The 21,549-nt window shown below is 48.9% G+C and overlaps 1 protein-coding gene across 9 annotated transcripts in view; it reads left to right on the forward strand.

Annotated features, from left to right (window-relative positions):
* The window catches only part of LOC310826198 (endonuclease domain-containing 1 protein-like), a 158,396-nt gene that overhangs the window by 79,378 nt on the left and 57,469 nt on the right, over positions 1 to 21,549 (forward strand). For 7 of the 9 annotated variants that reach the window (XR_014555650.1, XR_014555651.1, XM_083700929.1 and 4 more), the window contains one exon: positions 16,624 to 16,777. The exons of 1 other annotated variant lie outside the window; for it this stretch is intronic. The gene's annotated coding sequence lies outside the window, so the exon portion shown is untranslated. The remainder of the gene's footprint in view (positions 1 to 16,623; positions 16,778 to 21,549) is intronic. One more of the 9 variants, XM_083700928.1, reaches the window with a different exon arrangement.

Consider the following 21,549-nt stretch of genomic DNA (forward strand, 5'->3'; position numbering starts at 1 on the left):
TCAGGTGTTTTCCTCGAGCAATCGGAGACCATGCCTGCGTACAGCCAACCTCTCCTCCGCTCTTTTCATGCTCCTTCTGGTTCTGGGAGACCTGGATGGAGGGCAGCTTGTTGCAACAAGAGGGGGACACACCTGCGACTCTTCACCAGTCAGACTCCTCTCTGCCTCTTGGTCTCTCTCCTCTCCTGCTTCAGCTTCTCTCCCGTCTCTCTGCCACAGACTCTCCCAGCTCACTAAGGCCTGTTACCTCTCCAGCTTCTGACACCTCCTCTTCCTCCTCACAGCTGTCCATGGAGGCACAGGTCCATTCTGTGTCCAGGGCAGCTGTTGACCAGCTCCATCTGGTACGCAGGCTGAGACCCTCCCTGCGCGCGGACTGTCTCGCCAGAGTGGTGCATGCTCTGGTTATCTCTCGCTTGGACTACTGAAATGCGCTCTATGTGGGGCTACCTTTGAAGGTGACCCGGAAACTGCAACTAATCCAGAATGCGGCAGCTAGACTGGCGACTGGGAGTGGCCGCTGAGACCACATAACACCAGTCCTGAAAGACCAACACTGGCTCCCAGTACGTTTCCAAGCACAATTCAAAGTGTTGGTGCTGACCTTTAAAGCCCTAAACTGCCTCAGCCCAGTAGACCTGAAGGAGCGTCTCCACCTCTATCGTTCTGCCCGGACACTGAGGTCCAGCTCCGAGTGCCTTCTGGCGGTTCTGTGTGCTGCTCTGGTTCGCCAGAAACGGCTTAGTCATGCTGGCCACATGACCCGGAAGCTGTACGACGGCTCCCTTGGCCAGTAAAGCGAGATGAGCGCCGCAACCCCAGAGTTGGCCCCAACTGGACCTAATGGTCAGGGGTCCCTTTACCTTTAAACAGATTTGAGATTTGTTCTTTACAATACAAAGCATTATAGAAATGAAATGAACAGCAATAATGATTGCAAAACAAAAAACAGCGCCTAAACATTTCCATTGTGGTGATTGTAACTTAGGTTTAAGTTGCCATTGGCTGCTGTGCACCATTTGACTCAGTTTGCACGCAGCTCTCGCCTGACCTGTCAAGAAAACACACCTGCAGGCTCTCTGCTGCTGCTGCTGCTAGGAGCACCCAAGCAGGAGAAGTCGCCGCATAGCTGTTGTGTGAACACCTTCAACCCTGCCTTCTCGCTGTGTTGTGCTTTGCATGCCACAAATGACCTTGGCGGCAGCTAATCAGAAGGCTTTCCAGTGTGGCTGCTTTGTTGACCGAAGTTGTTCTGGCACCTGTGAACATGCACTTCCAGCTGCTTGCAAGAGAATTCTTCAGCATGAGAGAGCTTGTTCCCACAGTGGCCAGGCAGATGTCTTTGGGGAGTCTTGCGGGAAGGGCGATAGCTCAGGCAGTGATTAAGCACATTCTTTGCATGCAAAAGTTCCCAGGCTCAGTCGTGGGCGTCTGCAGCCTGGGCTGGAAAAGACCCCCTTCCTGAAACCCTTGGAGAGCTGCTGCCAGCCGTTGTTGGCAGTATGGAGCAAGGCAGACCAAATCTTCTGGCTTTTGGGATAAGGTATCACCTTCTGGATGAAGGACGCGGGTGGCGCTGTGGTCTAAACCACAGAGCCTAGGACTTGCCGATCAGAAGGTCGGCGGTTCGAATCCCAGCGATGGGGTGAGCTCCCGTTGCTCTGTCCCAGCTCCTGCCCACCTAGCAGTGCCCACATCAAAGTGCAAGTAGATAAATAGGTACCACTCCAGCGGGAAGGTAAACGATGTTTCCATGTGCTGCTCTGGTTCGCCAGAAGCAGCTTAGTCCTGCTGGCCACATGACCTGGAAGCTGTCTGCGGACAGACGCCGGCTCCCTTGGCCTATAGAGCGAGATGAGCACACAACCCCATAGTCACCTTTGACTGGACTTAACCATCCAGGGGTCCTTTACCTTTCTTTACCTTTGAAAACCTGGCATCTCTGGCTAAAGTCCCCCCATTTCTTTGAATTACCGGTAATTAAACTAAATAGTTTTAACTGGATTTCAAATTAACTGGTCCTTTTTGAATTTTACTGTGTTCTCTTCCTCAGTGGGCTGTGGAACCGCTAGTCTGAATGGTGCTTTTAATTTTATTTATTTATCGCATAAAATATACATACCGCTTGATTGCATAAAAGCCTCAAAGCGGTTTGCGAGAAGACAATAACATCAAGAAAAATTCACGACCCTACTTTGAAACATACAAAGTTAAAGCACTGAAACTTTAATCCCAACTTCCTAAGCGTCCGGGTCAGCTTGTCTCAACAAGAATGCTTTTAGCCAGCCCTGATAAGAGTCCAGTCAAGGCACCTGCTTGGACTCAATCGGAAGTGAGTTCCAAAGTGCTTTGCGCAGCAGGAATTTCCTGGATCGTCCTAAATCCAGTGCCAAACACCTTGAACTTTGCCTGGGATTGGTAACCAGTGCAGATCTCTGGGCACTGAGCTTTTTATAGGGTAGGGGGCACTGGGGATGGGTTTATGGAACCAAGTGGGTGGTGGCTAGAAAAAGTTAGGAAATTGCTGGTTTAAGTCCGCTTCCTATATTCCTGAGCCCAGAAGCAGTTGCTGCCCAGCAGCCGACGTTCCAGCATATGGAACTGAAAGTTGCAAATAAAATTCAGCAGGGCATAGGAGCTGCTATGGATGTTTGTGCTATGATTGAGGGAGGAAACAGAGCGCTGCTCCCTGGCTCTCCAATTTCTGCACCGCTCCCCCCATGATAATCTGTTCTGCCAGGGGAGAGCAGACCCAGATCCCGTTTCCTCCCTATCAAGGAATAATCCGTCCTTGCGATCGGAGTCGCTGGAGTGCTGGACTTGGAGGCCCAACCCCTTGGTTACTCGCCAAACCTATGGCAGATTTCGCTTTTCTTCCAGGTGTTCTGTGCTACAACTCCCAAAAGCTGTAGCTGGCACAGTCCCAGAGTGCTTTTAACAGCCAACCCCCTTACCCACGGAGTTTTGGGAATTGTAGCTCAGGGGTGAGGTAGGGGGCCTCCTTACACTTCTCAGCACCCTTAGCAAACTACAACTCCCATGATTCTTTGGGGAGGGGATGGAGAGCAATGACTGTTCACAGTGCTTTTATGCAAGGTGTGAAAATGGCCTGACATGAAGACCAACTTTTGTTTCAGTCTGAGCGTGGTTTCCGTCGGCTCATCTTTGAATGTGAAAGGAGTCAAATTGCTCTTCCATCCTGGGGGGGGGGGGGGAGGAGAGAGAGAGAGAGAGAGAGAGAGAGAGAGAGAGAGAGAGAGAGAGGCATAAAGATCACAAAGCCCCCACAATTGGCGCTCCTGTCATAGAATAATAAATAATAGAATTCTAGAGTTGGAAAGGACCTAATGCAGGAATCCTTTGCCCAACTTGGGGCTCAAACCTACCGCCCTAAGATCAAGTGCCACTGTATTCTGCTCTGGTCAGACCTCACCTGGAGTACTGTGTCCAGTTCTGGGCACCACAGTTCAAGAAGGACACTGACAAACTGGAACGTGTCCAGAGGAGGACAACCAAAATGGTCAAAGGCCTGGAAACGATGCCTTATGAGGAACGGCTAAGGGAGCTGGGCATGTTTAGCCTGGAGAAGAGGAGGTTAAGGGGTGATATGATAGCCATGTTCAAATATATAAAAGGATGTCACATAGAGGAGGGAGAAAGGTTGTTTTCTGCTGCTCCAGAGAAGCGGACACGGAGCAATGGATCCAAACTACAAGAAAGAAGATTCCACCTAAACATTAGGAAGAACTTCCTGACAGTGAGAGCTGTTCGACAGTGGAATTTGCTGCCAAGGAGTGTGGTGGAGTCTCCTTCTTTGGAGGTCTTTAAGCAGAGGCTTGACAACCATATGTCAGGAGTGCTCTGATGGTGTTTCCTGCTTGGCAGGGGGTTGGACTCGATGGCCCTTGGGGTCTCTTCCAACTCTATGATTCTGTGATTCTAAGAGCCTTGTGTTCTACCAGCTGAGATATTCCGCAGGGCTCTCGACTGCCCTTCCTAGGCAAATCCAGATTTTTTTGCCTCGTCACTTTTGACTGCCAGCACGGCAACATTGAGCCGTCCGAAGGGGAGTCCGCAGGTGTTGCGGAAGAATGCTGGGCACCCTGCCACTGCAAACACAGCTTACCTCTGCCCTTGATAATTGTGGGTGGGTGCTGGAAGTGACTTGCATTTCTTCCTCCCCCCCCTTCTCTTAACAAGCTTTTCAAACGCTCCTGCCGTCCCAGGAACGCACCGTGAGCGGCAGAATTAAGGGGCTTGGGAGAGGCTGGTTTCTGGTGGGCAAGGGAAGAAGGGAGGGTTGAATTGCAGGTGGATCTGATTCAGGGTTTGTTGTGCTGCTAAGCTCAGAGGGACATGGGTGGAGCTGTGGGTTAAACCACATGGCCTAGGACTTGCTGATCAGGAGGTCGGCGGTTCGAAACACCACGACGGGGTGAGCTCCTGTTGCTCGGTCCCTGCTCCTGCCAACCTAGCAGTTCGAAAGCGTGTCAAAGTGCAAGTAGATAAATGGGTACCGTTCTGGCGGGAAGGTAAACAGCGTTTCCGTGCGCTGCTGTGGTTCGAGAGAAGCGGCTTAGTCATGCTGGCCACATGACCCAGAAGCTGTACGCCCTTGGCCAATAAAGCAAGATGAGTGCCGCAACCCCAGAGTCGGCCACAACTGGACCTAATGGTCAGGGGTCCCTTTACCTTTACCTTAAGCTCAGAACAAGAAGGCACCGTCAGGCCTATGTGGGGGGCACGTTAATTGGAAAAATGCAAGTTACTCCCTCCCACAAGCTCTTTCAGAGCGAAAGAAAGTATCTCAACAGAATGCTTGGGAAGGAGAGTCAGTAGGGCATCCTCTGTGAAGGGCAGGATCATAACCATCATAGGAAATGCAGGATACAAATGTCAACAAATGAATGATGAAGTTCATCCGTCCTTAGCTTCCCTTCCTCTCCTGCCTTTTCCATAATATTCTTTATTGATTTTCATTTACATACTCCACATACACATATTATATTACATTTTACACTTATATTTGCTCCTAAGAGCCGACTTCCTTCCTTCCTTCTTCTGGCTTTTTATATCACATCTAAATTTTTCGCATTGTCTTCATCCGTTTTGTATATTATTGTTCTTCTTTCGTATTTGTCCTTACAGTGTCTATAGCCAAATAAATCCTCCTGTATATACAATTCTTATTGTCTGTCTGTATTCATTTACAACTACCATTGGTTAGATTAATCACATTATACATTTTACTTTTTATTATTTTCTTTATCCAGAAATTTTCTTTGTATTTCCCATTATGAGGTTTATTCCGGTTCTGCTGGTTTCACTATTTCACCTTATCCTTCCTATGTATGACATAAATTTTTCCCATTCTTTTGAAATGTTTCATCGCCCTGTTGTCAAATTTCCCCCCGTTAATCTAGCTATTTCTGCATATTCCATTACCTTCTGTCGCCATTCTTCTACCATTGTTAATTGCTGTTGTTTCCAAACCGGGGCTAACAATAACCTCGCCGCTGTTGCTGCATATAAGAACAATTTCTGGTCATTCTTAGTAATGCCTTCTCCTACCATTCCCAACAAGAATGCCTCTGGCTTTTTTAAAAAGGTATATCTAAATATCTTCTTTAATTCATTATATATGTTTTCCCAATATGTTTTTACCTTATCACATGACCACCGCATGTGAAAGAAACTACCTTCTATGAAGGGTTTGGGGGCTCATTTCTTTTCCTGCCTATGGCGGCTAGAAAGGTCGTGAGGAGGTGGCACATTTTTTGGCCTTGCCGCTATTTAGATTAGAGGCTGTCAACTTAGAAATGAGTTTGATTATAGTCAACACAAGGGCACCATTTCAGATTTCTTTTGGGACTCGGCCGCCTCTGGCTGAGCCAAGACTGCAAGACAACCAAGTATAAGAACTGGAGTTATTAATAACTGTGCTATTAATACAGGTAAAATAGCAGGGGCTTTGTGTTTCTGCATGCGCACCTGTTCGCATAAGCTTGTGTTGTTATTTGTTACGGCAGGTAGAGGGACACTTGGCAGGTAATCAACCAGAGATACAGCTCCATCGGAATTCTAAAGCTGAATTTACCTGGGAGTAGACGCAGGTGGCGCTGTGGGTTAAACCACAGAGCCTAGGACTTGCCGACCAGAAGGTCGGCGGTTCGAATCCCCGCCACTGGGTGAGCTCCCGTTGCTCAGTCCCTGCTCCTGCCAACCTAGCAGTTCGAAAGCAGGTCAAAGTGCAAGTAGATAAATAGATTAGAGGCTGTCAACTTAGAAATGAGTTTGATTATAGTCAAGCGGGAAGGTAAACGGCATTTCCGTGCGCTGCTCTGGTTCGCCAGAAGCGGCTTAGGCCTGCTGGCCACATGACGCGGAAGCTGTATGCCGGCTCCCTTGGCCAATAAAGCGAGATGAACACCGCAACTCTAGAATTGGTCACGACTGGACCTAATGGTCAGGGGTCCCTTTACCTTTACTAGACGCGGGTGGCACTGTGGGTTAAACCACAGAGCCTAGGACTTGCCGATCAGAAGTTTGTGGTTTGAATCCCCGCGACGGGGTGAGCTCCCGTTGCTCGGTCCCTGCTCCTGCCAACCTAGCAGTTCAAAAGCACACCAGCGCAAGTAGATAAATAGGTACCGCTCCAGCGGGAAGGTAAACGGCGTTTCCATGTGCTGCTCTGGTTCACCAGAAGCGGCTTAGTCATGCTGGCCACATGACGCGGAAGCTGTATGCCGGCTGCCTTGGCCAATAAAGCAAGATGAGCACCGCAACCCCAGAGTCGGCCACGACTGGACCTAATGGTCAGGGGTCCCTTTACCTTTACCTTTTAAGTCTGCCAGTGGGCTTTAACTTCCAAGCAAATGTGCAAAAACATAACCCAGGGCACAGTTTGGATGCTGGGAGGTTGGAATATGTGAAGTAATGCTGGAAAGGAGTTTCCCTGGGCATGAGCTAAGTACAGTGGTGCCTCGCAAGACGAAATTAATTCGTTCCGCAAGTCTTTTCGTCTTGCGAGTTTTTCGTCTTGTGAAACACGGTTTCCCATAGGAATGCATTGAAAATCAATCAATGCGTTCCTATGGAAACTGCCTTCAGACCAGGTCCGGGGACAGTCTGTCCCCCACCTCTTCTGAAGGCCGGCGGGGGCGAAAGTCTTTGCTTCCCTCCGCCTGCCTTCCCGGGACAGTGGAGACTTCTCCGCTGTCCGGGGCGATCTTAAAATGCTGGCGGGCGGCAGCGCTGCCGCCCGCCAGCATTTTAAAATCGCCCCGGGACAGCGGATGAATTCTCCGCTGTCCCGGGGCGATTTAAAAGCCCCCGGGAAGGCAGGCAGGGGGGACAAAGACTTTTGCCCCCCGTCCGCCTTCAGAAGAGGTCCAGAGGGCTCTCCAAGCTGCGGATAGCAGCCTGCTGCCCCGCGTGAGGGGCAGACATTCGCAGCTTGGGGAGCCCTGCAGGACTTCTCCTGCAGGGCTCCCCAAGCGGCAAATGTCTGCCCCGCACGAGGGGCGCTCTGCTTAAGAGCGCCCCTCGCGCGGGGCAGCAGGCTGCTATCCGCAGCCTAGGCGGGAACTCTTCTGAAGGCTGGCGGGGGACAAGGGCTTTTCTTCCCACCGCCAGCCTTCAGAACAGCCTTCTGAATGTTGGCGGTGGGGAGGAAAAACCCTCCTCCCACCGCAAGCCCCGGGAACAGAGGAGAAGCCCTTCGCACCTTGTCCTCTGTTCCCGGACCTCCCACCGCAAGCCTTAGGACAGGTCCGGGAACAGAGGAGAAGGCGCGCTGCGCTTCCCCGCTGTCCCCGGAGATTTCCCTATGGGCTTTCGTCTTGCGAAGCAAGCCCATAGGGAAATTCGTCTTGCGAAGCCGCTAAAAATTCGGAAAACCCTTTCGTCTTGCGGGTTTTTCGTTTAGCGAGGCATTCGTCTTGCGGGGCACCACTGTAGTTTTCATTCATTTCTAAGCCCAGCGATCCCCTTGTTCACAGCATTGCCAATACTACAAGAAGCTCAGCAAACAGGCATTGTAGGATCCTAGAGTTGGTAGGGATCTTGGGGGTCCAGCCCCCTGCGATGCCGGAATCTCAACTAAATCTCCAGGAAGTCTTGCCTAGTCGTAGAAAAAAAAAGCACTGTTTTCTGAAAATCTGTTGGCTTCAGCCTGCGTTTCCTTGCAGAGAAGAATTGGAAAGGGACCCCACGGGTCATCTAGTCCAGCCCCCTGCTTTTATAATTCTTCATGAACCTTGCAAAATATTTTCCAGAAGGGTAGCCTTCTTAGTAAAATCAGCCAAGCCTTGAGGCACCCTGAAGATTAACCAATTTATTACGGCACAAAGTGGCAGGTATATACGCCATCAATTTAGGTTGGTGGCCATCAGTGTCCCTTGTGGGAGAGAGTTCCATAGGTTATAACTATGCTCTGCATGAAGAAGTTGTTTATTTTATCTTTCCTGAATCTTCCATCATCACTGAATGTCCACAAATTCTAGTGTTATGAGGGAGAAAACTTTTATCCAGCTGCTAAGAGTAAACTGACCAATAAATTGAAATCAGGCCCATTGATTTCAATAGGTCTTCTCTAAAGCAAAACTCTGAGTTGAATTCCTGCACTGCAGGCGGTTGAATTAGAGGTTCCTTCTAACTCTCCAATTCTATGATTCTTTGAATGTCACCGGCAGATTTAAAAGCCCCTCAGTGCCTGGGATCTATATATCTCAGAAGTAGACCCTCCTCATATGAGTAGACAGCTATTTGTGTCCTCTCTGCTAACTTAGAACAATTTCACTACACATTTTAGTTGAGGGCACAGGGGGATTTTCTGCACACACCAAATTCTGCACAAAAACTGGAGAGAGGGAAATACTTCTGCCGAAACATGCCCTGGGGGAAATCCTTTCTTCTGGAAAATTAATTCTCTCTGAGTGCTTAAAAAACATTTGTAATGCTGAAAAAACGCTGCAGTGACTCTCCTGTTTCTCTTCTCTAAAATCAACATCCTTTTCCGTTCGTCAAGTATCAATGACTGGTCCAAATAAGGATTTATCTCTGTGGCAGGTGTGAGTAAAACGGCTACTTGTGGCGCTGCTCACTCCCCTTAGTCAACGAGGCTGACATGAATCTGATCTGAGTAATAAAAGATCTGAATGTTTGCACCCTTCCAGGGCTACATTCCTACTGGTCAGGTCATCTACTGGAGGCAGAGACAGGAGGGTTTGGGGAAAGAAGGGGATTTTGATTGTCGGTCTTGTTTCCCTCCCAGAGAGCCAGAAGCAGTGTGATTAGAACTATTATTGCCAGGGATATAGCTTCATCCCACTCTGGTCTCTGTTTGGAGATTTCACAGAATGCATTGGGAAAGTCCAACCCTCTGCAGTGCAGGAATCACCAGGAACCTTGCAAAACATTTTCCAGTTAGTAAAACCAACCGAGCCTCATGGCGCCTTGAAGATTAACCAATTTATTACGGCCTAAGGTTTTGGGAATTACGGTTTGCTTTCCGTCCACCTAGGCTGAATTATCCTGAGCGGCAGGTACATAGGCGCACTTGGGTTTGTGATGCTGTGGGCATTGTCCGCAGCAAGATCAGAGGCAAATGAAACCAATAACGTTCGGAGACAGTGATAACTATGCGGCTAATAGCGGAAATTTCCAAGACGGTCGTTGGTTAGTTTGTTTTTTAATTAAAGATTTTCTTGTTTTACAGAAGTATGTGTAATGTCTCTCGTATTTTTTCCATGTAACATTTTTACAAATCAGTTTCATTTGTTGAGACATTTGGGGAGGAAGGGGGGGAGATGGGGGGGTCTGGTGGCAATATTTCTATTTTGCTTAATGCATGTGCTGTTCACTTGTGTTCCTTTGGTGGTGAGAGAGGTTGGGGTTGGCCTAGGGTGTGGTTGTTTGTTTGTGGTGATCTTTGTTTTCGTGTGTGAGTGGGGTGGGTGGGTGTTTTGGATCAGGTTAGCTTTAATGATTCGTATGCTGTTGGTGGATTACTGTCATTGTCTTGTTGGGCTGTGTGTGTGATAAAGGGGAGCCATACCGGGGTAAAGGTGTCTTCTTCTGTTTGTCTCCATGTCAGTAATGAACAAGACAGTCGTTGGTAACGCTGACAGCCCAGCATTGGCAATTAACGCATTTCACGTGTTAAGAAATGCATTGTCCACATGGGTGAGCATTTGTAGTGCAGCGATTTCCCATTGCAGTTTTCCCTTCGATGCATCTTTGCTCAGGTCTTTCCAGTGGATCAGTTGCAGAACATTTCGTGAGGCCGAAATGCCCCCTTCCTGCATTGGCTTTCAAATGTTGCCATTTCGGATGTCCGATCTGTGTCCGTTGGTCCTTTGCGCACAGGTCCTGACCTGTCCGTCCTCTGTAGGATGCAAAACAATGGCTTATTCCAGCACTGGAAGATAAGAAAGTGAAGTAACCCCTGATGCTGAGGATGACATTATTAGGCTATTTGGGCAAAAGGTATTGGGGGGGGGGGGGCATGCACTGCAAGCTGCCTTATACGGTGGTACCTCAGGTTAAGTACTTAATTCGTTCCGGAGGTCCGTTCTTAACCTGAAACTGTTCTTAACTGAAGCACCACTATAGCTAATGGGGCCTCCTGCTGCCGCCACCCCGCTGGAGCACGATTTCTGTTCTCATCCTGAAGCAAAGTTCTTAACCTGAGGTACTGTTTCTGGATTAGTGGAGTCTGTAACCTGAAGCATCTGTGACAGGGCTCTTCCAGATGACCTATTTGTGCAGAATTCTGGCATGGAGGTTAGATTATATCCGCTTGTTCTGATTTCTTTACAAGGCGGTTATACAAGCACCGGCTTTCCCGCCCTGTATTCACCCAGATTTGCTTGTGGAGTGTTTCCCGTTAGTCATCCTCTCATCTCACACACTCGCTGGTGCATTTGTTTCTCCCATCGCTTTCCAAAGCACAGCGGGTTACGATTCCTCTTCTTTTTAACGTGGATTTGTTATGTCAGGGCAACGGAGCCGTTTCGCCCATTTTATCCAAGGAAACCTAAAAGTTCTGGTATGTTCTTGAATCCCTCCCGCAAAAGAACAGTGGTCTGGAGGCACCCTTAGACCTCCTTTGCACCATGTGTTGTTGCTGGCATCTGTCTGTCTCGAGAGACAATGGAGTACGCCTCTTGGGGTGAGGCCCAAACCGCTGCATTAGCAGCACCTAAGTGACCTCCCTGGGGCGCAGGCCTGGGCAGTGTCAAGTCAAGTAACCTTTATTGACATCACAGAAGAACATCCAGAATACATTCAGAGTAGATAGGCCAGTGCGATCTTGCCGCCACCCCAACGACACAGTCACCCGCCAAAGGGCAGAAGATTATTTTTATTATTATTATTATTATTAGGGCTCTGGTGGAGGGATGGGGAAGCTGTGGCTCTGTCCAGGTTTTGTTGGCCTCAAGACATTCCATCGGCTCCAGCCGTCAGGTGGTCAGTGACAATGGGAGCTGAAGTCCAAGATCACGGACATTCTCAGGTTTCAAGTCTCTGTTCTGGTGTTTCTTCAGAACTTGTTGGCCTTTGTCAGAAGGTGCTGTTGCTTTTGCTACAGAAGATGAACCCATCTCCCATTCTGGAATAGTGTGCTTGTGTGCATGTGCAGAGTGTGTATGTGAGAGAGAAGAGAACCATGCAAAACAATTGATTGCTTTTTCCTAATCTTTTTGCTCCAGTGACCGTCCCACCAACCCCAAACTGCTAGGGAAGCTTTCCTTTCTGGAGCTAATAGCAGCTGTTCACAGAAAGACCACTCTCTCAACAAGATGCGCTGGGAACCAGACCCACTCCCACTGTCTTAGCTGCAATCCCTCCCCTGGCTGCACCTGCCGCTTAAAAATAAAGCAAAGTGTATTGAAGACATCGGGACACGGGTGGCGCTGTGGGTTAAACCACAGAGCCTAGGACTTGCTGATCAGAAGGTTGGCGGTTCGAATCCCCGCAACGGGGTGAGCTCCCGTTGCTCGGTCTCTGCTCCTGCCAACCTAGCAGTTTGAAAGCAAAAAAGCGTAAGTAGATAAATAGGTACCGCTCTGGCAGGAAGGTAAACAGCATTTCTGTGCACTGCTCTGGTTCACCAGAGACAGCTTAGTCATGCTGGCTACATGACCCGGAAGCTGTACGCCGGCTCCCTCGGCCAATAAAGTGAGATGAGCACGCAACCTCAGAGTCAGCCACAACTGGACCTAATGGTCAGGGGTCCCTTTACCTATGGAAGACATCACATTTCGCACATCTAGTTTGGCCACATTAAAAGTGGGTTGTGCAAACCAGGGTTGCCGGTGGAGGCCAATTTGTGCAAGCATGTCAGAACCAGGGTGTTCTACTCCCTTGTGCAGTCCTCTCCACCGTGTGTGTGTGTGTGTGTGTGTGTGTGTGTGTGTGTTGTTATTTTATTCATTTATTCCTCATTGCATGTCTATCCAACTTTCCCTCCCAAGTTGCTCATGGTGGTGTATGTCATTCTCTCTTCTCTCCCCGCACCCATTTTATTGTCACAACAACCTTGTGAGGTACGTCAGGCGGAGAACGAGTGACTGCTGCAAGGCTTCGTGGCTGAGCGGGGCTTTGAGCCCTGGCCTCCCAACGCTCTAACCACTACACCACACCACCTCTGGTTTGGTCTATACGTAGCAGCTGCACAGCAAACGGCTTTGTGGGCCTGGCTTTTATTTCATAGCCTGCCCTGCCCACTGTCTCCCTCAAGAGTGCCACAAACACCTTCCAGGTGTGTTGGTTGTCACAGCACCACCACAGTCAACAGGTTGTCCTCTCTGCCTTTCAGCAACCCACTTAACCATCCCAAGACACTGAGTTAATTCACCCACAAGCTTTAGCCTTCTCCCCCCCCCCTTATGTGAACCTGAAAAGAGTTAATCTCAACACCACCCCAGCTTCCAGTTTAATTCGCTGCTTTTCATTGATTGTTCTTCTCATCACGCACAGGAGAGATACGATAATCTTTATTGTCATTGTCCCATACAGAACAATGAAATTGAAAAATCTACATCAGAAATTCAAAACCCAACAAGCCTGCTATCCCAGCTATCCCAACCTGGTTAGCCCCTAAAAACTCTGATGCTCCATTTTTAAATATACTCCCATACAGACTCCTTACAAGGCGTTTAAAACCAAAATCGCATTTGGATAGAAACTGTTTCTCAGGCAGCTAGTCCTAGTCTTCATAACCCTGTGCCTTCTTCCAGAAGGCAGAAGCTGAAAGAGATCATTTCTGGAGTGCGCACTATCCTGCGCTATCTCTGCAGCTTTCTTATGGCACCTGGAAGCATAGATTTGATCCAAGGTGGGAAGAGTGCACCCAATTATTCTCTCCGCAATCTTTACAACCCTGGACAGCGTTGTTTTCCCCCTGACCGTTCAGCTCCCAAACCACACACGAAGACCATAATAAGTTAATACACTCTCCACAGTACAATGGTAAAATGCCATCAACAGGTCCTTTGAGAGATAGTTTTTCTGGAAGACTCTCAGATCTCATTTTGTGGGGCGACATTTCTCTCCCCCAATAATACTCTCCCCTCCGTTGATTCTGCACCGGCTCCGAAAGCAAGTTCTTAAGCATGGGTTCCAGCACCAGACTTTTTGCAGTTTGCCCTGTTCACACTCTCCTCACCCTACCCTGCCTCCCTCTTTCCCCCCTTTCCTTTTGGTCTTCCCTTCTCTCTCTCTCTGTTTGTGGAATTTTCCTGTGCTCTGGGCGTTGCATTTCTCGGAAGCGGCATTGCACGAGAGCCTGAGCAGCTACTCACTACGAAACATGCGCTGCCTGGCCCCTGACTAATATCCTTCAGTGTATAGCTGAAGGCTGACTCAAAGCGAGGGGCTGGCAGCTGGCTGCATCATTACGGCTGCAGAGTGCAACCCAGGTTGGAATTCCCATCAGCGCACGGAGGTGGCTCAGGGTCCCCCAGCGACACTCAGTAACCCCTGGCAGGAGGGGGTGGAAGGGAGAGGAAATAAATGTGCAAGGAGTCATCCTGTGGTCAGGATGATTCAGGAGCTGGTTCTGTTAGTGGTCAGCGAGGCACGTGGCCAGTTTCATGGCTTTTGTATGCTAATCGGAGGCCAAGTCATTTTCCCTGGGGAATCTGCGTTCGTCCCGGCGTTTTGCCAGAGAACCCGTTTGTTTGGCGGATTCAGAAAGCTGCGATTGTTGTTTGCAAGGAGCGAGGGTTTCTTTTCGCATATGGCAGGCAGGTTTTCTAGATGGGGGGTGTTTCTTTCTTTTCGCCGCCGCCTCTGAATCAGAGCGAAACTTTCAGAAGCAGAAAAAAGAAAAACGAAAGTTGCATGCTGATCTGCTGAACCACACACACACACACACACAGAGTGCTTAATTGAAGCGGCTGCATTTTGAGACAGAAGCAGCACTGGTTTTTAGAAACCGAGGATGGATTTTGTGGAGCCCAAAGGTGGATAAGCGTAGGAGCCGCTCCTGTTTGCCCAGTGGGAAAGAAAAAGGAGCATTTTGTTCTCTCCTGTTCCATGCCCAGGGTCATCTCGCCGAATCAGCCGATGGAGTGCTGAAAGCTTAAGATGTAAGTTTGGGAACATAGCTGTTTGCAAGTGTGTTTTGAACTACGTTTAGGATTCCTTTGAGTGGGCTGTGTGTGTGTGTGTGGTTATCTCGTTTTGTGCCTAACCATCCTGCCATGTGTGTTTGCCAGTTTATGCACGAGGGAGGGACCACTGAGCGGCTGAGCACCTGCTTTGCATGCAACAGGTGCCAAATTCAGTCCCGGCCATCTCCATTCAGGAAGGTGAGGGAGGGGGTGACGAGAAAGACCCTCCTCTGCCCAGGAAAAAAACAAGCCTTATGAGGAACGGCTGAGGGAGTTGGGTATGTTGAGTTTAGGAAAGAGGAGACTGAGAGGAGATGAGATGGCAATCTTCAGATTAATCTGAAGGGCTGTCACACAGAGGGTAGAGCAAGCTTGTATTACGCTTCTCTGGAGGGTAGGACTTGAACCTGTGGCTCCACGTTACAAGAAGGGAGATTCCGACTAAGAACTTTCTGGCAGTAAGAGTTGTGAAATGGACTTCTTTGGAAGGTAGCAGTCTCTCCTTCTTTGAAGATTTTAAAGCAGAGGTTGGGTGGTCATCTCTCATGGATGCTTGAGTTGAAATTCCTGCATTGCAGGGGGGGGTTTGGACTAGATGGCTCTGGAGGTCCCTTCCAACTCTGCCATTCTAGGGTTCTGTAAGACCTTGGGAGAACAGCTGCCAGAAAGAGTACAGAAAACTGGGCTAGATGGACAAATAGCCAAAGCTGGAATAAGGCACTGCCTTATAGTTTTCAGTTATTTTGCTTATATGTGCATTTGATGCTGGGGATGCAAGTGGAGGTACTAGGATTCCCAGTTCTGGCACCTTGCATTTTGTGAAACCCAGCATGGCCCAGGGTGGAGGAAGCTGAGCGCATAGCAAATGAAAAGGACTATACGAAACATGATGACAGGAACCTGCCTTATACTGGACCAAAGCATTGGCCCATCTACCCCAGCATTGCCCGCACTGGCTGGCAGCTGCTTGGGAGGGTTACAGGCAGGGGTCTCTCCAGCCCCTACCTGGAGATTCTGGGCGTCGCACCTGGGACTGTCTGCATGAAGCTATGTGCTCTAATGCTTAAGTGCATAAGAATTGCTTTGCCCTGCAAGCCCTGGGGTGTGTCCAGTCCTCCTGCGCAACTATGGCCAGCCAGCCAGGCACCTCTGGTCATTCCTCCTGCTCTCCTCCTCTCGCCTCTGGTACCCAGAGGTACACTGCCTTTGGCTGTGGAAGTTCCATTTAAGTGCAGATGGATTTGATGCAGAGACCCGCCTGTCCGTGAATGTTGAGGTTTGCAGCGCATTGGGACCACAGGACCCGAGCGCTGCTCAATTTCTCCACCGTGAAGGATTCATAAGCCCGCAAGGAGGGTGCACATTGGCAGCCGAGGACAGTTTCCTGTGAGCTTCTCCCCACAAGCTCATTCTGCGATATGTGTGTGAGAGAGAGTCGCCGGTTAGTCAAGAGCCTGTTATGAAACCAGATTCAAGCAGCTCCTTGAATCAGGCAGCGGGGAGAGGAGGCTGCCCTGTGCACACAGCCAGGGATGGTGTGTGTCCACCACGTTCCGTAATTTGCATGTGGAGTACAAACGGTTCGTGGTGGATGGCGCCGCACTCCGCTTTTGGGGAACGGAAAGGGAGTGTGCGGGAATCGGGGAACCCGGAATACAAGCATGCGCTGTGAGTTTGGGAGGTGCTGGCTGAAGGTGTGCCTTGCTTTCGTTTTGGAGGAAATTTTTGTGCATATCTTATCTCTCTTTCGCCTCTTGGCTTGCGTCTCCAAACTGCACGGTCCTGGGCCCTGGCAGCTCAGGCAAAGATCAGCTTCTACGAGAGCAGCCACCGGCAAAAAATAGGCAGCTCTTTTAGCGGAGAGGAAGAGGACGATGGGGAAATAAGGATAATCTTTGCAGAGTGTTTGCTGCCGGTGGATTCTTGACCTACTGACTCAGATAGGAGGAGGGCTCACAGACAGAAGCCTCACCGTGGTTCCTCCTTTCCCTTTCGCTCGCAGCAGATTTCGGGAGCCGTCCAGGAGCACCGCCAGGAAAAGGAGAAGAGGGGGCTACTGCGTGCGCACACCAGGCAGCAAGTGGATTTGGAGCCTGAGATGAAATGAACTTGCTGCCTTTGTCATCATGAGGACTGCCTGGGATCCCAGTCTCTGAGTAAGTCAAAATGCTATTTTAATTCTGGGTTGAGAGGCTTGTGGGTTGGTTTTCAATCATTTCCACTGCGTGCTTTCAAGACGCTTTGCAACCTCGCCAGCATTTCAAACGGTCGCCGCGAGGAAGCTTATCTCTGTTCCCATTTTAGAGGCGGACAACTGAGGCTGATGAGTAGGGTTGTCTGCGGACAGCAGGCTTTCTCTTCTCCCCTCTCTCCCGTCTCCCTCTGCTGCTGTAGTGCGACTGATTTAGCTCACAATCGTAGACTTGTGAGTTGAGAGGGACCTCCGGGGGTCATCCAGCCCAACCCCCTGCAGCACAGGAATATTTTTGCCCAATGTGGGGCTCGAACCCACAACCTTAAGATTCAGTATCTCGTGCTCTGCAGACTGAGCTATCCTGAAGACGGAGGAGGAAGGTACATCAAGGAGTAGCATGCTTTAAACGTTGGGGTGAGTGTTGCACATCAGGTCCAGGGACTAAAAGAAACCTCTAATGTAGAACCACCACCAGCCTGCCATAGATTGCCATTTCTGATTTTTCCTAAAACCGGAACCCGATTCCCATGTAGCTTATTTTCTAACGACAATGCTTACAACAGGGTGGTTTGGTTGCCTTTGTTCTTTTCTCCTTCCTGGCTTGAGCTGAGCATCCCAAATCATGTTGCATGATTCTCGCCACAGCCCTACAAAGGCTCGCGGTGTCTGTATTGCAGATGGAAGATTGTGGGGGATGAGAGGGCAGTCGTGGAGAGATCAGGGTTTACCTGCAGCTTCCTAAAAGCGTAATGCAAGATTTGGACCCCAGTAATGAAACAATTGGGGGGGGTGCGTTTCGCTCTCTGTAGCTTGCTGCAGATGCTTCCCACATGGAAAGCTCATCGTGATAAACCAGCTGGCTTTGCATGTGGAAATTTCTGGCTGTTACCAGTGCAAGGGGGCAGGAAGAAGCATCCTCTTGGTACCCAAGAGAAATGCTTCTGCTGTTGCTCAGTCAGTCCTGGGCAAAGAGAGAGCAATGCTCTGACTAAGCAGACCTTCATGTGACCATGTGCTAATTAGGTCCTCATGCATCTTCCTGGCCATGACACCCCTTCGCTCATTTCTAATCCTTTCTCCTTCTGTAGGATGTTCTGACTTGGACAATGCAGACTAATCTGCTGTCTCCTTTGCATAGAGCAGCTCCTAGATATTCAGGATATACTGAGTATATCGTTTTTGCAATCTTCACATTCAGTTCTCCGCCGTTTCACACTGGTCTGCAATTTTTTAAAAATCGTCGTGAAAATCTGCCAGCTTTTATGCGCGCATTTAGCTTAACGTGCACATTTTTTTAATGCGATTTTTGCCTAATATTCACAATTTCACAAAGCAAATTCCCGCCAATACAAAGCATTTCTTGGGCGTGCTGTTTTTGCTAACACAGTAATGCCGACTTTGCCCCCAATTTAGGCATTTTTGTAACCATTGTTTTGCTGGAGAACTGCATGGCGAAATTCAGAGAAGCATGAATTTCAAAGGACAGCTGTGTTTCGAGTTTCTGTGTTGTTTGGGGAAGTGAGTTAGACTTGCTGTCGATTCACTTTTAAATGTGAACTGAATCTTAATTTCTCCCACTAACATTGAGATAGATTTTGGTTCAAGTCTCTACGGCTTCTTTTGTTTTTATGCATGCTGTCTTAATTCGGGGCCATTTTAAGTTGCGTCTTGCACCCTCGGTTATTGCTTTATATCTGAGCTGAAATGCAAAAGAATTCTGAAAAGCCAAAATTCTGCACTGCAGTTTCAGCCTCGAAAGAGTTTCCAGGAATTGTCTAACTAATACAATTTTCCAAGTATGTACTGTACAGTCTGCTCTATAATTTGCCAAATATTTTTAATATGACCTTGGAATCCTATGATGCTCAATTCCAGTATTAGTATTAGGCAAGTTCCTTCATTGTACTCCTTTACATGCCTGCTAAAAAGGCTTTGTTTAGACAGACCTCCACAGATAACATGTATGTGTGATTATGCACATTTGGTTTAAAAACCGTTGGTTTTAGCTATTTTTTGCTAATTGCTTTATACCTTCTGGTTTTTTTAAGTCTGCTGATTTTATTCAGTATTTCCTTATGAATATTTTATATTACTTTAGCTTAACTGTTTAGAGGTTTTATTTTATTGTGGTATGTATATCTTGTTAAATAAATGTTTGATGCTTATTACTGGATATTAGGCAGAATTTGGCATTTCACAGTATTTGCTGTCTATTAGGACTTAACAAAGACTTTCAGCATTCGACTGTGTTTGATAGTGACATGCAGTGGCACTTAGTATTTAGAGTTTAGTCCTTGGCTATATTTGGCATATGACATCTTAAGGAGATCTCAGGTTTGGTGCACTAAAAGCCCAAATAGCCTTTTCAAATCCTAAAAAGTGCACCTGCTCCAGTGTTGTGACCATCCAGATTGCTCTGAGAAATTCGCAAGTAACAGGAAACTGCCTTTCTCCCCCCCGCCCCCCAAAAAAATTGGCCTTCAGAGGTATACTGCCTCTGAACTGGAGGCTCTATTCTCCTAACCAACAACAATAATAATACTGTAGTAGTAGTAATAACAATAACAATAATAATAATTTATTATTTGTACCCTGCCCGTCTGGCTGGGTCTCCCCAGCTACTCTGGGCAGCTTCCAACGAAGATTTAAAATACATTAAAATGTCACACTTTAAAAGCTTCCCTGAACAAGGCTGCCGTCAGATGTCTTCTCAATCTCAGGTAGTTGTTTATCTCTTTGACATCTGGTGGGAGGGCGTTCCACAGGGCGGGTGCCACTGCCGAGAAGGCCCTCTGCCTGGTTCCCTGTAACTTGGCTTCTCACAGGGAGGGAACCACCAGAAGGCCCTCAGTGCTGGACCTCAGTGTCCGGGCAGAACAATGGGGGTGGAGACGCTCCTTCAGGTATACTGGGCCGAGGCCAATTAGGGCTTTAAAGGTCAACACCAACACTTTGAACTGTGCTCAGAAACGTACTAGGAGCCAATGCAGGTCTCTCAGGACTGGTGTTATGTCGTCCAGGCGGCCACTCCCAGTCACCAGTCTAGCTGCCCCATTCTGGATTAGTTGAAGTTTCCGGGTAGCCCCACGTAGAGCATATTGCAGTAGTCCAAGCGGGAGATATCTAGAGCATGCACCTCTCTGGTGAGGCAGTCCGCAGGCAAATAGGGTCTCATCCTGCGTACCAGATGGAGCTGGTAGACAGCTGCCCTGGATACAGAATTGACCTGCGCCTCCATGGCCAGCTGTGAGTCCAGAATGACTCCCAGGCTGCGCACCTGGTCCTTCAGCGGCACAGTTACCCCATTCAGGACCAGGGAGTCCTCCACACCAGGCCGCTCCCTGTCCCCCCAAAACAGTACTTGTCAGGATTCAACCTCAATCCATTAGCCGCCATCTATCCTCCAACCGCGTCCATTCCCACTTACCTAACCAATCCTTCCACTCACCTGCCTCAGAGCCAGGAGACTTGCCACGTTTTCCTTCCTCCTCCTTTTGGGTCCCAAGTCAAGACCGTATTCTTCAGCTGCGTGCTTTGGTTCCCAAATTATGGAAGCATAGGATCTGCCTTATACCGCCGACCTTCTGCATGCAAAAGAGATGCTTCGCCGTGTTTCCAGAGCCAGGGTGGAGATGGAAGCTGAGCGAGACTTTGGACTTTTGTTTGAGACCCTGGCAATCTGCTTCCAGTCAGAAGAGTAGACTATACTAGGCTGTATGGACAGGTATATATATAATAATTATAATAATTTATTATTTTTACCCCCAGCCACTCTGGGCGGCTTCCAACAAAGATTTAAAATACATTAAAATGCCACACATTAAAAACTTCCCTGAACAGGGCTGCCTTCAGATGTCTTCTAAAAGTCTGGTAGTTGTTGTTCTCTTTGACATCTGATGGGAGGGCGTTCCACAGGGCGGGCGCCACTACCAAGAAGGCCCTCTGCCTGATTCCCTATAGCTTTGCTTCTCACAGTGAGGGAACCGCCAGAAGGCCCTCGGCGCTGGACCTCAGTGTCCGGGCAGAACGATGGGGATGGAGACGCTCCTTCAGGTATACTGGGCTGAGGCCGTTTAGGGCTTTAAAGATGAACACCTTTAATGCAGCCCATAGTTAAACTGTGGAACTCTCTCCCACAAGAGGCAGCGATGACCTAGATGGCGTTAAAAGACGTTTAGAGAAGTTCATGGAGGAAAGGGCTGTTGATGGCTACCAGCCACAATAGCTATGCTTTGTCTCCATGGTTGAAGGGGGAGAGTTACTCTTGTGTTCAGATAATTCCAGGCATCTGGTTGGCCATTGTGAGAACAGGATGTTTGACTAGATGGTATAAAGGTAAAGCTAAAGGCCCCCAGGATGGTTACGTCCAGTCAAAGGCAACTATGGGGTGTGGCGCTCATTTCCGCTTTCAGGCCAAGGGGCGTTCGTCCGCAGACAGCTTTCTGGGTCATGTGGCCAGCAGGACTAAACCGCTTATGGCGCAATGGAACACCGTGGTGGAAACCAGGGTGCACGGAAATGGCGTTTACCTTCCCGCTGTAACGGTACCTATTTATCTACTTGCACTGGCGTGCTTTGGAACTGCTAGGTTGGCAGGAGCTTGGGCAGAGCAACGGGAGCTCACCCCGTCGAGGGGATTCGAACTGCCCACCTTCCGATCAACTAGAGGGACCATGGACTTGGTCCAAGCAGCCTTTTCTTATGTTTTTATGATAGCCTGACTTGATGTTTTTG

This window comes from Podarcis gaigeae (genome assembly GCF_964106915.1).
Source record: "Podarcis gaigeae genome assembly, chromosome: 10".
Taxonomy (NCBI): domain Eukaryota; kingdom Metazoa; phylum Chordata; class Lepidosauria; order Squamata; family Lacertidae; genus Podarcis; species Podarcis gaigeae.